General features: G+C 42.8%; 1 protein-coding gene across 15 annotated transcripts in view; it reads left to right on the forward strand.

The window, feature by feature from the left end:
• Nucleotides 1-2,235: 2,235 nt before the first annotated feature.
• Nucleotides 2,236-14,254, forward strand: part of EPB41L2 (erythrocyte membrane protein band 4.1 like 2) — a 102,256-nt gene continuing 90,237 nt past the window's right edge. For 14 of the 15 annotated variants that reach the window (XM_066179176.1, XM_066179187.1, XM_066179179.1 and 11 more), the window contains exons 1-2: nt 2,404-2,491; nt 6,150-6,228. The gene's annotated coding sequence lies outside the window, so the exon portion shown is untranslated. Of the gene's footprint in view, nt 2,255-2,403; nt 2,492-6,149; nt 6,229-14,254 lie in introns of those variants that run through there. The other variant, XM_066179181.1, reaches the window with a different exon arrangement.

The following is a 14,254-nucleotide window of genomic DNA, read 5'->3' on the forward strand; positions in this document are numbered from 1 at the left end:
TTCCACTGGTTTTAGAAACACTGGAAACCTTGATGAAGACTGCTGCAGGGGCAATTAGTTTTAGTAGTGTGTCAATTACATTTGCTCAGGCCAATGGTATTAAACACTGGCAGCCACACAAATGCTGGCAATGACAGACAGCAGCTGGGATGGTGCAAACTTAGGAAGTCTCTGAAAGCACCAGAGACCAAGTGTCTCCTGTTGCACCCATAAGTTAGGTCTTTTACAGTAGTAGTTACTGGTTTTAGGCATGCACGGGAAGCTGCTGTATTATTTTCTGGAGAAACTGGCACATTTTCTACTATTGTTCTTCATGTTTAGTGATATTAGAGCATCTGAGAAATGAACCAGGAGGGTTCAGACACAGAGTTTTAGAGCCTGTTTGGCATATAGAAAGCATCCAGAGATAAAACCCTAACCCAGTAGTGCTGTGGTAATTGTAGCATCTGCTGTATCAAATTAAAAAATGCAGTGACTGGTTTTACTGAAAAAGAAAAATGATACTCCATCTCCTCTTTGAAAGAGTCAAAAGGCTTTTTTAATGCTGTTTTTGAATGTGGAGCAAGAGCTACTAAAAATAATTCATCAGCTTTATTTAAATCATGCAGTGTAATACATAAAACATGAAGATTTCAACATCAACCAATATAGCTGGAACAAATTAAAACTGCTTGTGCATATGCATTATAATTCCTTCTTTAATTACTGGTCCCTAACCTCTTTCAGTGGATGCAGAATGAACATATGGAATTAAGCACAGATACCTAATAGTGCCTACTCTCTATTCACTGCCAACTCATTGCTTCTCTCTGCTCACATTAATTTCCTTTAAGAGCACTCCTATGAGCTGCCTGGTTGCTTTTATTTCTGAAGCACTAAGATTAAAGAAAAAAATATTAATCAGTGTCAAACAGGACTTGATTTCTTGATGTTGCACATTATGAAATAAGTAGAATATATGGTGTATTGCCTGTTGACTTAATTTTCACTAGCAGGCTACCCTAAAGGAAATCCCAGCATCTTAAGATTGGCATTGTGAAAACACATCCCTCAACCTCTTCACAAAAAAATCAGATTAAAGCTTTGTGCGACATGCAATCACACAGAGATTTTTGAGAAAGAAAACTTGGTATCTCACAATTTCTTCAAAAGTCAGCAATCTCAGTCACGATCCTGTTCCCTGCCTTCTAATTTCCCTAGAAATTACATAAGGATTACCTATAAAATGCCTCATTTTACTACACAGCTCTGCTCCAAAGTAGAAAAATCTATTCTGTGCGCTATAAAAAAAGGCACGGCCTGGTATACATGAAGGTTAGGCAAGAAGTTTGTAGTTAACTTCAGCTTATAATGCATGAAAGGGATGAACTTGTACAGGCAACATATATTATGAGTTGGATTTTGCAAAATCAGTATGACTGCACACAACGTAAATAATTTTCTGTTTCCATAGCACTCCCAGGGCCTGCAGCTGTGCAGTTGCCATGACTTTTTCATATCGAGGCCTTTTAGCAGTCAGCATCCACATACATCCAAATACCTCAGGCAAGCGAAAGTCAATCCCCATCAGAAAACTCAGGTTGTAAGAAGGCCTCTCACTAAACCTCCTGCTCAGCAGCGAGGCCAGCTGCGTGGTCAGTCCAGGTTGCTCAGGACTGCGTCTGCTCGGGAGTGGAATTCCCTGAGGAACCCACTCCCACGGCCCAGCTGTCCGCACCATGAGTAACTTTTTCCTTACACCCAGCCTGACGCTCTCATTTCACCTCACTCCCGTTGTCCCTCAGTAGGACACTGAAGCCCCTGGTTGCCTCTTCTCGACCAGTGCTGATCCCATCCGCAGGCGGCGGCAGTCCCGACCCTCCACTTCCCCGCATAGGAGGGTCGCTGCGGCCCCGCCACCTCGGGCATCCCGCCGGGCTCCCGCTGGTGTGTCCATTCCACCCGCGCGCGGGGCCCAGGCTGGAGGCGGCACCTGCCGAGGGCTGCGGAGAGCCGGGAGGGGTCACCGCCTCCTCTCCGCGCCCACGCAGCCCGCGGTGCCGCAGGAGCTCATTCCGCTTGGAGACACCGCGGGACAGCGGCACCGCAGCGCGCGCACGGCCGGCGCCCTGGCTCAGACTCGCCCGGGGCCACGGCTTGCCAGCGGCGCTGCCGGACAGTGTCTCTCCGGTGCGATGCCCAGGCTGCGGCGACGCTCCCGCAGCCCGTCCCGGCCCCAGGCTGGAATCCCACACTCGACGGGCAGCGGCCGCTGGTAACAGCCCAGGACGAACGGGAGGGGGCGAAGCGCTGCCCGCGGAGATTGACGGCTGCGTCAGCCAATGGCGGCGCGGCGAGCGCGGGGGCGGGGCCAGGGCTGTCTGGGTTAGGCGGGACGTGGACGCGGATTGGCCGGGGGGCGGGGCCGGCGGGGTTTTCTCCCGGGCTGGGCTGACGGCTGCGGCCGGGAACTTCGGGAGCGTGCGGGCGCAGGCGGTCGTTCGGGTGGCAGGTACCGCCGGGAGTGGAGCGGTCCCGAGGGAGCGGGGGATGGCAGGGAGGAGGGGGTCGGGCAGTCGTAGCGCTGCGGGGGACTGGCGGCGTTGGCGGCCGTTTTGCCGCGTATCCGCCGCCGTTTTCCCTGGTCCGCTCCGCTTGCCGCGGGATGCGGAGGCTGCAGGCGGGGCCGGCCCGGCTGATCGGGTAGTGCTGCCCCCTCCCTTCTTCCTTCTCTCCTGTGCCGGCCCCGAGGGGCGGCGGGGCGGGCGGACGGACGGGGGCTGTCAGCGCCGCTGCCGGCAGGGGGCGGCAGCGGCCCCGAGGACGCGCGTCCGGGGGTGGCGGGGGCGAGCGACTCGGAGCCGCAGCCCCTCCGCCGCGGGCGGGCAGCGGAGCGCCTGGGGGCGCTGGCTCCTCCCTCCCTCCTTTTCCTGCAGCCTCAGGCGCTGGTCCCGGCGAGGCGAGCCGTGCGGGGCCGCTCCTCGCCGCTCAGTTCCAAGCCTCTCTGGCAGTGCCGCGCCCGCCGCCTCCGGCCGCAGCTCGGGGCACCCCGGCCGGCGTGCGCGGGCTCCCGCCGTCCCTGCCGTGCCCGCATCTGCCGCGCGCTTGAATCGCCCGCCTGTGCTCTGGGGCCAGGAGGAGAGGGTTGTTTTTCCCCGAAAACCTGTCCCGATGGCTGTTGGTGTCTTTCCCGCATCCGTCGCGTGAAGAGAGGCAGCTGGTTTCCTAATTTCCTTCCTCCCGGAGCACCACTCCTCTCGTCCTGATAACTTCATCTGTTTGCATCTTGAGCTGTTCCTTTCTTTCATCTCTAAGTTAGCAACTGCAGAAAAATGAGCTAAATAGGCCCCTGCACTGAGGCTGTTTATCTAGAATCAGGTAGGGGGTGAAATCGAGGAAGATTTTGCATCCCTAATTTCCCTTCTCTTCAGGATTAGGGTAAAAATAAGTGTAGAATCCTCTTATATGGTTTGTGTCTACTGTTTTAAAATAAGTCCCCCTTTCAAGATCTGATGACCTAGCCTCTGAGCATTATGCACTGAGATCTTTTTTAAAAAAGATTTGTTATTTATAAATTTAGGTCCACAGTTCTTTTCCTATTATTGTTCTTTTGTAAGGCTTTGATTACAGTGCTCTGAAGTCTGAATACACTCAAAAGAGCTATTAACATTGTGGTGGCATTTTTTTTTAGTGCAGTGTTCTTCCACAGGTAAAGATCCCGCTGGGTTGAACTTAATCGCTTTTGATGTTAATAATATTGTGCACTCATGTGTATGGCTAGAAGGGTCAGTGATTGACATAAAGGGAGTTGTTGTGAGGGAATGTCAGCTTTATGATTATGGTTTCCACCTTCTGAAAAAAATCAGAAGAACTGATTTTACTGATGAACTGCCAGAGAACAAGTAATAGCCAGCTAGAGTAAACTTAGGTTGAGGTGCTTTGATACCAGTAATAACTAGCAAGCAGTTGTTTTGGTGTGGTTTTTACTTCTTATAAAGCCCTTCAAGACCTGTTTATTAATTAAAATGATATATTCTATATTTGTTTTAAAGCACATGTATTGATTTTCTTAGCTTTACAGCCTCCTTTTCTCTCTACTGTCATGGGTGCTTCTGGAGTGTTAGTGAAATAGAAGCATGGTTCTACAGAACTTAGCTTTCAGCTAATTCTCATAAACTTGTGTGTGTCCATTCCTGCTGAGGCTGAAATGAGGAAAACGCTTCTTTGAGGGCCTGTCTAAAAGAAGAGCTGCATCCTTTAGCATCATGTTTTGAACAGCAGAAAGGCTGAGTCCCTAAGCTGCAGAGCTAACCAGTTACAGAACAGAAGCAGTTTTGTGGCACCCTGGGTTACGCAGCAGTGGCCCTGGAAGGATATTCAGTAGAAGCACTGGGCTTCAGTTGCTGCTCTCCTCCCTTACATCAAGTTTCTGTTTCTGCTGGCCATGCTACTTTCTGTCTGCTATTGACCTCTTGGTGGGAAGTTGAGCTGCTTTCTCTTGCCTAAATTGCAACATTCTGCTGAGTTTCATTACCTTTGGGCGTAGAAAATGACCTTCCCTTCCGTGTTTTCTGAGGTTATGGATCTCAAAAATTTCTATCAACAGTTTGTACCTGTGGCAGATGAGCCTGCATTGTAAAATAATTTAAATGGCCTAGACAAGACTTTCAAAAGTATGCGTATTTTCTCTGCACGTTTTTTGATAGTGGAGAAGAGAGGGAATTCAAACTTCTTAACATCCAAGGCTGCATGGAATAAGCTTCCAGGCTTCATTCATCTAGAAACAGACTTTTTGTTCCACTTCTACTTGGATAATTTTCCAGTAACTGCAGTCAATAATTTTTTTAGTTTCAAGGAGCAACAAAGTTAACATTCTAAAGCTAGTTTGGCTTCCTGATGTCTTAATGGGGATTCAGTGACAACACTGAAGAGCTCTCATTTCAAGAAGGTAACCTGAAGGATAATTGTGTTACTTTCAGTAGCCAATATGATCTGAATCAGTTTGAGAGTGTGGATCTAGGCAGAATATTCGTTTTTCATGGGAACAGCTCCCAAGTCATGCCTTTAAAGTTGAAGAATGTGGACCATTGGTGGAGAATAGAAAAGTGTTCTGGGAAGTACAGACATGTAAAGAAGGTATTGTGGGTTGTGATATATAATTTGGACATAGGTTCTCTTTAAGCTGATGTTTGAAAAACCAAACTAGGTTCATTCTCAACATCTAAAGTATATGACAAGGTAAAAAAAAAATCGTAGTTGGTGGTTGTGGGGTTCCTTTTTGAACTGGCATTGCATTTTGGCATTAATCTTGGAAGCATGTTTTAGTACAAAAGGCTGATTTATTTTAGGATTAAAAAGGGAGGGAACAAAATAAAATGATGGTAGATGTACCTGTTACATGGATGAGAGCTATGAAAGTATTTGCTGGCTGAAAAAGGATCTAAATAGTTTACATTTTTAATAGCTGTGTCTGTAATGTGTAGCTCTAATTCTTGAAAGGGGAAGTTTTCTACATTTTAGTTTACTGTGTATAAATTTCAGTAGGTTAAAAGTGATTTTACTAAAGATTGTAGTGTATAACGTATTTGCTACAAGATATTTCTAAAGCAAGTTTGAATGCTTTCCCGAGGAAGATGTACTAAGTCAAACTGTGGTTTCTTTCTGGAATTGGCCTTAAGTAGAGGGGAGTGAGAGGAGGGGAAGGCAGGCAGGCTGTCTTCCTCATTGCAAGCAAAATTAACCCGAGAAAAGCAGTGTTGGAAAACTATTCATTGTGTACTCACACAATGGATGGACAAAAGAAAGAGGATGGGAGCAAGAAAAGGGGATGTGGAAGCATCTGATTGTTGTAGTCTGGGCTAAACAAGACGTCAAACTGCATTGTAAGGGGTTATTTCTGGCCTTCTGTTTTGAAAGCAAAGACTACTTTAAACTTTAAGGGTGTTAAGACTAAAATAAACTTCCACACTTCTATTTTTTTGAGAGACAAAAATCAAAGTGCAAGTTAAATGACTGGGTGTGGGGTTTCTTTCTCTTCCTATTTGTCAGGGTGTTCACATTTTTAAAATGTTTATCGTTTCAGCACTGTTCAATTTCACTTATATGGTTTTCTAATTTATTTGGTGGGTTAATTTTTTGGCGTAATGTGACTCCAAATGATTCCCTTACAGGCAAGGAAGATACTGTGCTGTTATCCAGTTGTAGTTGATTTCACTCTACAAATCTTCAAGATCCCTACTGGAGTGAAAGGTAATTTGGAGTTTATTTTTTTTATATCAGAAGATTCATTGTATGAATTTATTGGATAGGCAAAATTTAGTGTTCTGTTTCAACTTCATTTATTTTGGCTGTTGAGATGATAAATTTACATGGCCTGAGTTGTCAGTTTTGTAAAATTATATAGAAAAGAACATCACGATATTCTTGATGATTGTAAACATTTTGACTTCTACTTAAGAAGTTTGTGGTGTACGCTCTTTCTTCTGTGTAGGTAATTTTACTAGTAACTTATTTCCTCTATAGACTTCACCTTGTGTCTAAGAACTTTGTAAAGATTTACAGACTAAGTGAAGGCCATATCAACAGAATATTGAATAATTGCTATTGAATAATCTATAAATAGCTGTTCTGTTTGGCTAGTGAAATGAGGAAAGTATGTTCCATGTATAGTATGAGATTATAGACTTACATGTACTGCAGATGGACAGCTTAGCAAGAGTGCACGTTTACTTATTTTAACAGACTTAGGGGGTAAAGGGTTTTTTTTCACTTGCTGTAGTGTCTGATGTCTTAGAGGCACTACACAAACACGGCATTGCAATGACTGTTAGTTGGTGTTGTAAAGGAAAATGTGAGATGCCAGCTCTTTGCTGTGCACGTCACAGCTGCCTTTGATGGCATAATGTTTCATGACTGCACTGAAGTATGGGATGCTTTCAAGGCCTGACTTCAGTGTAGTTGGCCTCTTGTGTGAAAACTTTGTCTCTGCAGATTCTCAAAAGCAGGTAGTTGAATTTTGTTTGTGTTTTTTTGATTGGATTTTTTTTTTCTAAAGGAGATAAGGTACTACTACTGTTCATCTCTGTAGTGCTTTTATTAATAGTAGCATGGCTCTTCAGAGGGTTCTTGTGAAGGAGAGTTGCAGGAAGATCCTCTTTTAAAACTGGTGACTTTTGTCAGTGTCTAGGTGGTTAACTGGGTGTTTTACTTGATACTGTATCTACCATGGGGCTCATATTTGTCTGCATCTTGGTTTCTCCTCCCTGTATTCTTTCTGAAGGGTGTGACAGGTGTAAAACCTGTCTTTTAGCTTACCTTGCTGTTACTAAGTCATCTGGCCTGTGTGTTCGGTAAGATCATTGTTAGAAGATCTGGCCATTGAGTAGTAAAATAAGGTTAGCTAAGGACACTCTAAAAGAGAACTGTGGATTGCCGTGGTCCTCTAGGCTAGAATCTTGCCTTTTACTTCTGATATTGTCTATGTGGTTTTCTCTTTGCAAAGCAGTAGTTCTAGAAAACTGTTTCATAGGAAAAGATGTTCAGTAACCAGAAAATAAAAATAGACTCAAAAAAACCCTCAAAACATGGACTCTATGAAAGATCAGTTTCATCTTAAATTGCTTGCACTGATGACAAAGCAGAGTTTAACCAAATATTTATTGTTGAAATTACTCTCTAATTAGTAGTGTTGTACAGCTAAATGTAACACCAGGTTTTACTGTAATTTGCTGCTATCCCATTACTGTGGGTAGAGAAGTATAGACTAGAACTGTGGTATTCTTTATAGTGGCCTGGATAAGAATTTGACTACAACGTTTTAAGAACATAGAATGTTACTAAGAGTATGAAAAGCTTCAGTATGTATTTAACATGCATGATGTGCTTGCTTACCACAATGGAAAATTAGAGCAGCTTTTTCTAATTTTAGGATAATCAGTTATCCTGTATATGGGATTTACAATACATATTCTTAATTCAAGTAGTTGAATTCATACGAGGCAGACCTTTGAATTCTAACTGATTCAGCATGTATCTTCCTACTTCTGAAAATCAAACCAAAATTAAAATCTGGTGATAAAAATGTGCTTGGGTTTCACATTTGTGGAAACACTTTTATTACTTCCAGTTACTCACAAAAGCAGGGATTCATCAATATAAATGTCAGAATATACTAAGTATGTTCTGCAGACTTCTGTGAACAGTTCAGTTTCAGATATGAAAGTTTCAATTTCCAAATACAGTGTTTTGAACTTTGTAGACAATATTTGTAAACAATCGATTTGCTGTTGCCTCAGCTGAAAGAAGCAGTTTTATCCCATTTGGCTTTTCCTTTTAAAGTACTTAAAAGCTATGTTTAAATAATACTTTAACTGCTGCTGTTTCATCATCAAGCAGTTAAAGAAATATGCCCTGTATATTATTGATTTTCTCTTAGAGGACTGAATCCTTTTTCTTGTAAGGCTTTTTTGATACTTTTCCTGGTAGGGTATTTCGTCATTTGGCCACAATTCTGAAATAAACCCAGTGTCTGGGAGGGAAGGAGGTGAAGGGAGGGTGGGTAGGGTAGGGAACCCACAACCAGAACCAAAGAATGCTGTAACATTAAATAAATACTTAAGTTCATGTTTTGTCTTATGGCTGCCTTGTCCCCTCTGTAGACAGCATTTGTTCAAAGATCATCCGTGTGTTATGGTTAGTGGTAGCTGCTTGGATCAAGGCTGGGATTGCTACATATCAATGTTACTGCTCCTTCTTTACAAACCCCAGTTGTGATTTTAGTATTAAAGCTGTTTTGGACCTCTAATGGCTTCATTAGTTAACTTAAACTGTTGTGTATTTGGCCTCACTTCCCAGTGTGCTTTCTTGACTCTGTGTGTGTGCTTGAGGATATATTACAGAGAGCAATTAATGCTTAATGTAATCTGTGCACTTACAGATTTATTTTTTGTTCCCCAACCCTTCCTGCCACCCTTATATTTGCTTATACTGAGACCATTGTATTTCCAAGTATGTTGAAATGTTTTCATTCTGAAGGGTAAGACACATTTCTGAGGGCTGGAATTTCATAGTCTTCAGATTTTCTGCTGAGCTGAATTAAAAGGTAAGGTAGCATATTAAAACAGTAAAGGTTTTTGTCACTTCTGGATTTAGTCCCAGTGACATTTCAGAAAGTAAGGATGCTATTTAAGTGTCATGGCATAACTGCTGAATAATGACTCAGTGCTGAGGCTGAATAGTTAGGAGTTTTTTGGGGAAAAGTTTACCCTGTTATCAGCACATTGTTCTTGTAGTGTAGAAGATATTAAACTATGTAAGAGTGAAGTTAGGAATACTGCAATACTGTGTTTCAGATGACAGAATTCTTGGAAGAAAGGTACCTTTTCCATAGAAATGCTCTGTAAAATGAGTTCTTTTGCGAGAGAGTTCCTTGTTTAAAAACTTAATCCAAAGCAAAAATGAAATTGTGCTACTGAGCACAGTAAAAAATGATAGTGTTCTGACTTGAAGAGAGTGGCAGCGTGATGTGGTCAATCTAGTGTTCAATCTAGTGTTAAGAAACCACACATACAAATAACATTGCTGCCCCCTTCATATTCTCTCATATGCCCATTGGTTTTAGCAAATTAGTAAAAGTTACATGACTCTACTTTCATCCTTAGACCATTACAAGATCAGGAATCCAAACAGAATATTTGCAGTCTTAACTAGAGAACAGGTATTAAATGTGGGACAGTTACCACTGGAAGGGTTTGTACAATTTTAACCCTGATATGGAAGGATGACTCCAGAAGCTGCTTTAGTTCTTGTCTCTTATGTATTTTGGACTTCTGTTCCTTTTGTTTCAAGAAACATAATGAAGCTTTATAAAATCACCCACACATTAGCTGAATTATATTTTGCCTGAGCTGATTTGTTTGAAAAGCTAAGAAATCCAACTCTGTATCTTGAGGAATCATGAGATTTGATATACTGGCGTAAGAATTAAGAGTTTTATTTACTGCTTGCAATTGGATTTTTAAAGACTAGTGTGAGAAAGGCAAAATATGTTCCCAGTGTATTGGCAGCGAGTTTGCTTCAACCATTTTTTCACCTTGATAAAAATGTAGCTTCTTTGCATTTTTCAGACCTTCTGCTCAGTTTCCCTGATTTTTAATTAAAAAAAAAGCAAAAACAAAAAGAAACCCAACATTTCTTAAGTTGTATTCCCAGGCAACACCTAGTATGAAACTCATTTGCTTACCATGAAATTACGTCGTGCCTTGGATAAAGGGCACACGGTGCTGTCTGTACATAGCATGTTAACACTTTGGAATGGGATCAGATGTAAACAGTTTTATACTGGGTGAGCTGTTTAGTCACTGTCATGAGCCCTAATTTTCTGTCTTGAAACATCTTGTCTCCATAAAGTGTTGAATGATGTGGGAATTTGCGTGGTGGAGTTATTTGCAAGAAAAGAGAGGAGAAAAAAGCTAGTATGTTGCAGTCCACGTGTTAAGTCTATTGAAGTGAAAATCAATCTGCTTCTTTCTTTTACTGCTTTATGATCTTTGCTTGCTCGTAAAGGATACTCATAAAGAAAATCTGTGGATCCTTCCTATTCAAGAGCTCACAAGGGTGTTCTTGTTTTATCCATAGTAAAAACAAGTCAGTTTTTCTTTAATGGTTTGGTTAAATGTTTAAAGACATGAAGTAGTTATGCTACAGAGATTTTTCTGCAAGTGTTATTTTTAAAATTTTGAGTGGGTTTTCATGTTGTATTATTCCCAATGTTAACAACAGTACATGACTCTTGCTAGAAGGCTCAGTAGATAAGCAGTTAAACCAACAGCTCAAGACACAAGAAGTGATTTAATATTCTGTGACTATTGTTAGATCTTTGATTATATCAAGAAGATGAAAGCATAAGTACTTATTTTGGGAAGAATGTGGTTTTTCTCTGCTGGTTCATTTTGGATGTTTGGTGATGGTTTTGTTGTTGCTTTTTTCTTCCCTTTTTTACCTGCCTGTCTAATGCTTTGTTTCAGGTAACTCAGGCAGTATGTTTATGTGTGTGCCCTGGTAAACTGATCATGAAGGTAGCAACTCAAAAGAAAAGAAAGTTAATATCAGAGATTTTATTTAATGTAACTTTATGTAACGTAACTTTTTAATTGCTTAAAAGTGATTTCTGTAGCTTGTCAAATCTGACTTTTTCTATCATCGTACCCCTGTTTTTCATTATAAAATGGAATAAAGGTGATCCCTCTGTTTTTGAGAAACATAGTTGGCTTGTGGGGGGTTTTTTATGGGTATGGAATTTTTGATTTCTTTTAGAGAAAACCGGCTTCTCTTGACTGGTTTCAGGTTATGCCTCCTATCAATTTGTTGTAACCAGTCACTTATCTCCTGCTATCTCTATTGACACTATATGTGATTGTGGGCAGACTTTGGTACAGCACTGAGGCATCCTAAAGAAAGTTTAGGAAGGACCTAAGGAAGGTTTAGTGTTCCCGCTGGAAAACTCCAAACCATGTGCTGCTCGCTTATTTCCCCACCCCTCTTCCCTTTCCCCTTCGGTTGGATAGAGAGAATTGAGGCATAAAAGGTAGGGGTTGTGGGTTGAGATAAGAGCAATTTACTGGAAATAGCAATGAAATAAGAAAAGGAGCAGTAAGAACAACAGTATTAATAACAGAATGTATGCGGGAGGTGAATGATTCACGTGAGTGCTCCCCACACACAGCCTGGTGAAAAGCTGATTGCACTACCACACTACATAATGCAGAAGGACCTTTCTTGGCTGCTGTAAAAATCAACCCTGTCCTTGCTTGAACCAGGACTTTATCCTCCCCTTAGTCTATACCATCATGTCATGCTCAAATCCTACGCCTACCAGCTCTATACATATACATATACACACATACAAGCATAGGTATCATTTCAGTAGTCAATGGCTGTCTCTCCAAGACATCCATTGAGTTAATTTGGTCTGTGACTTTGGGCTCTGTACATCCTAGATGTCTTCTAGGTTAGGAGGGCTGGTGTGCTGCCAGGTGGTTCTGAGCCTTATTAGGAGCCTCATGTATCTGGAGCAGACCATATTCATTGCCCATAGTAGTTATGGCATACAGTGGCAGTGTCATTCAGCAGCCACTATTATAAAATTCAACATTACAGGCTGTTCTCACCCAAAAATCAAATCCCTTTGAGGCACACACTGTGTTTCCCCATTCCTCTTCATTACCCACCAACTACTCAAACAGAAACAGTCACACAGATAGGTTTGCCTTTGCTTTAGGCAGGACCAGTTCAAACTGATACTCCTCAAATGCACTGTGGAGACTTCATCCCCTTCTACGGTATGTGGGGGTTTTCATTGGGCAGGACCAGCTCGATTGGCAGAGCCTCTGGTGTTAACTAAACAGGGTAGCCTCTGCTGAGTGTAGATTCCAGTGTTTGAAGGCCCCATTACCCACTGCTTTCAGTGTGGTTTCTAACAGTCTGTTGTACTGTTTAATTTTCCCAGGGGCTGGTACACAATAGAGAAGAGGGTACACCCCCTCAGTGCTGTGCTCTCTGGCCTAGGTGTCTGTGAGACTAGTTTTGAAATGTTGTCTCAGTTCTCTCAGGGGTGCCATGTTGCCACAGGGTGTGCTTTTCAAGGCCCAAGATGGTGTTCTGGGCAGTAGCATCAGGCACAGGGTGTGTATCCAGCCATCCAGGGGTAGTTTCCACCATTGTAAGCATGTAGCAGTTGCCTTGGTGGGTTTTCAGTAGTGTGGTGTAATCGATCTGCAGGGCCTTCCCATATTTGTGTTTCAGCCATGGTCCACCATAGCACAGAGGCCTTACCTACTTGGCCTGCTTGATGGCAGCCTGTATTTCACAGGTATGGATAACCTGGGGCCTAGTGTCCATGTTAAGTCCACCCTTTTGACCATAAGCCCGCCTGTGTTTTGCATTGTTTCCCTGATGACACGAGGTATGATAGGCCCCAGACAGAAGTTATTCACCTTTATGTTGCCAGTCCATATCCACCTGAGACACTTTCATCTTGGCAGCTTGATTCACCTGTCCATTGTTGCAGTGTTCTTTGGTAGCCCAACTCTTGGGTACCTGTGCATCTGTGTGACATACTTTTACGGCCCAACTTCTCTACCTAGGCAGTGATGTTTTGCCACATTTCAGCAGCCAAATGGGTTTCCCCTCTGTGCTGCCAGTTGCCCTTTTTCCGTCGATCCAGCCACCCCCAGGTCATTTGCTGCCATCCATGAGTTAGCGTAGAGGTAGAGCACTGTCCGTTTCTCTTTCAGCAATGTCTAAAGCTTGCTGGATGGCTTTCAGCTATGCACTCTGGCTTGATCCACTCAGTAGCTTCTGCAGCTCTTTGTGTAGGACTTCATATGGCAGCTTTCCATTTTTAATGTGTGGCAGGAGCTGTCAGTAAAGAGGGTGTATTGCTTTTCATTTTCTGGTAAATGATTATAAGGTAGGGCCTCTTCAGCGTATGTTACTTTCTCCTTTGATGATGATAGTCTGAAATTTTTGCCTTCATTCCAGTTCTTGCTGACTTCCAATATCCCTGGGTGATTGGGGTTTCATATTTGAGCTTGCTGTGTGAACAACACAAACTGCCTACTCCACACAGCCTCGTGGTGTGATGTGTGGCAGGGATTTTCCCTTTGAAGATCCAGCCCAGCACTGGCAGCCAGGGTGCCAGAAGAAGCTGTGCTTCACTGCCAGTCACTTCTGAGACAGCCTAAACTACTTCATAAGCTGCTGGTATCTCAGTTGGGGTGTAACAGGCCTGACATCCTTTGCATCCCTGACTGCAGAAATCACAGGATTATCCTTGAGTCTCCCTGGGGGCTTTTTGCCAGAGACTTCAGGAAAGACCTTTCTCTCTGGCTATAGTGTAAAGCACATTTTTCACATCTTGGCCTTTATTGACTGACCCAAGGGCTACTGCATGAACAGTCTCCTATTTAATTTGTTCAAAAGCTTGTTGTTGTTCAGGACCCCACTTGATTGAGAGGATTTACAATCTGACTTTAATCTGGAATATGCATCCTCCAAAACCCCACTGTGCCTAGGAAAGCTTGTGTTTCCTTCTTGCTGCTTGATGGGGACATGGCTGCTATTTTGTTGACCACATACATTGGAATCTGACAGTGTCTGTCTTGCTCTTTTACTCTTAAAAACTACTTTCCCAGATACTTCAGGTATAGTATTTGATAGTTCAATACATAACTGGTGCTTGAAAAGCTGAGTGGAAATTCTCTTTCTGAAGTTTTTG

This window comes from Chamaea fasciata, unplaced genomic scaffold, assembly GCF_029207755.1.
Source record: "Chamaea fasciata isolate MVZ Bird 193981 ecotype frontalis unplaced genomic scaffold, bChaFas1.0.hap1 SCAF_3, whole genome shotgun sequence".
In the NCBI taxonomy this organism is placed as follows: Eukaryota; Metazoa; Chordata; class Aves; order Passeriformes; family Sylviidae; genus Chamaea; species Chamaea fasciata.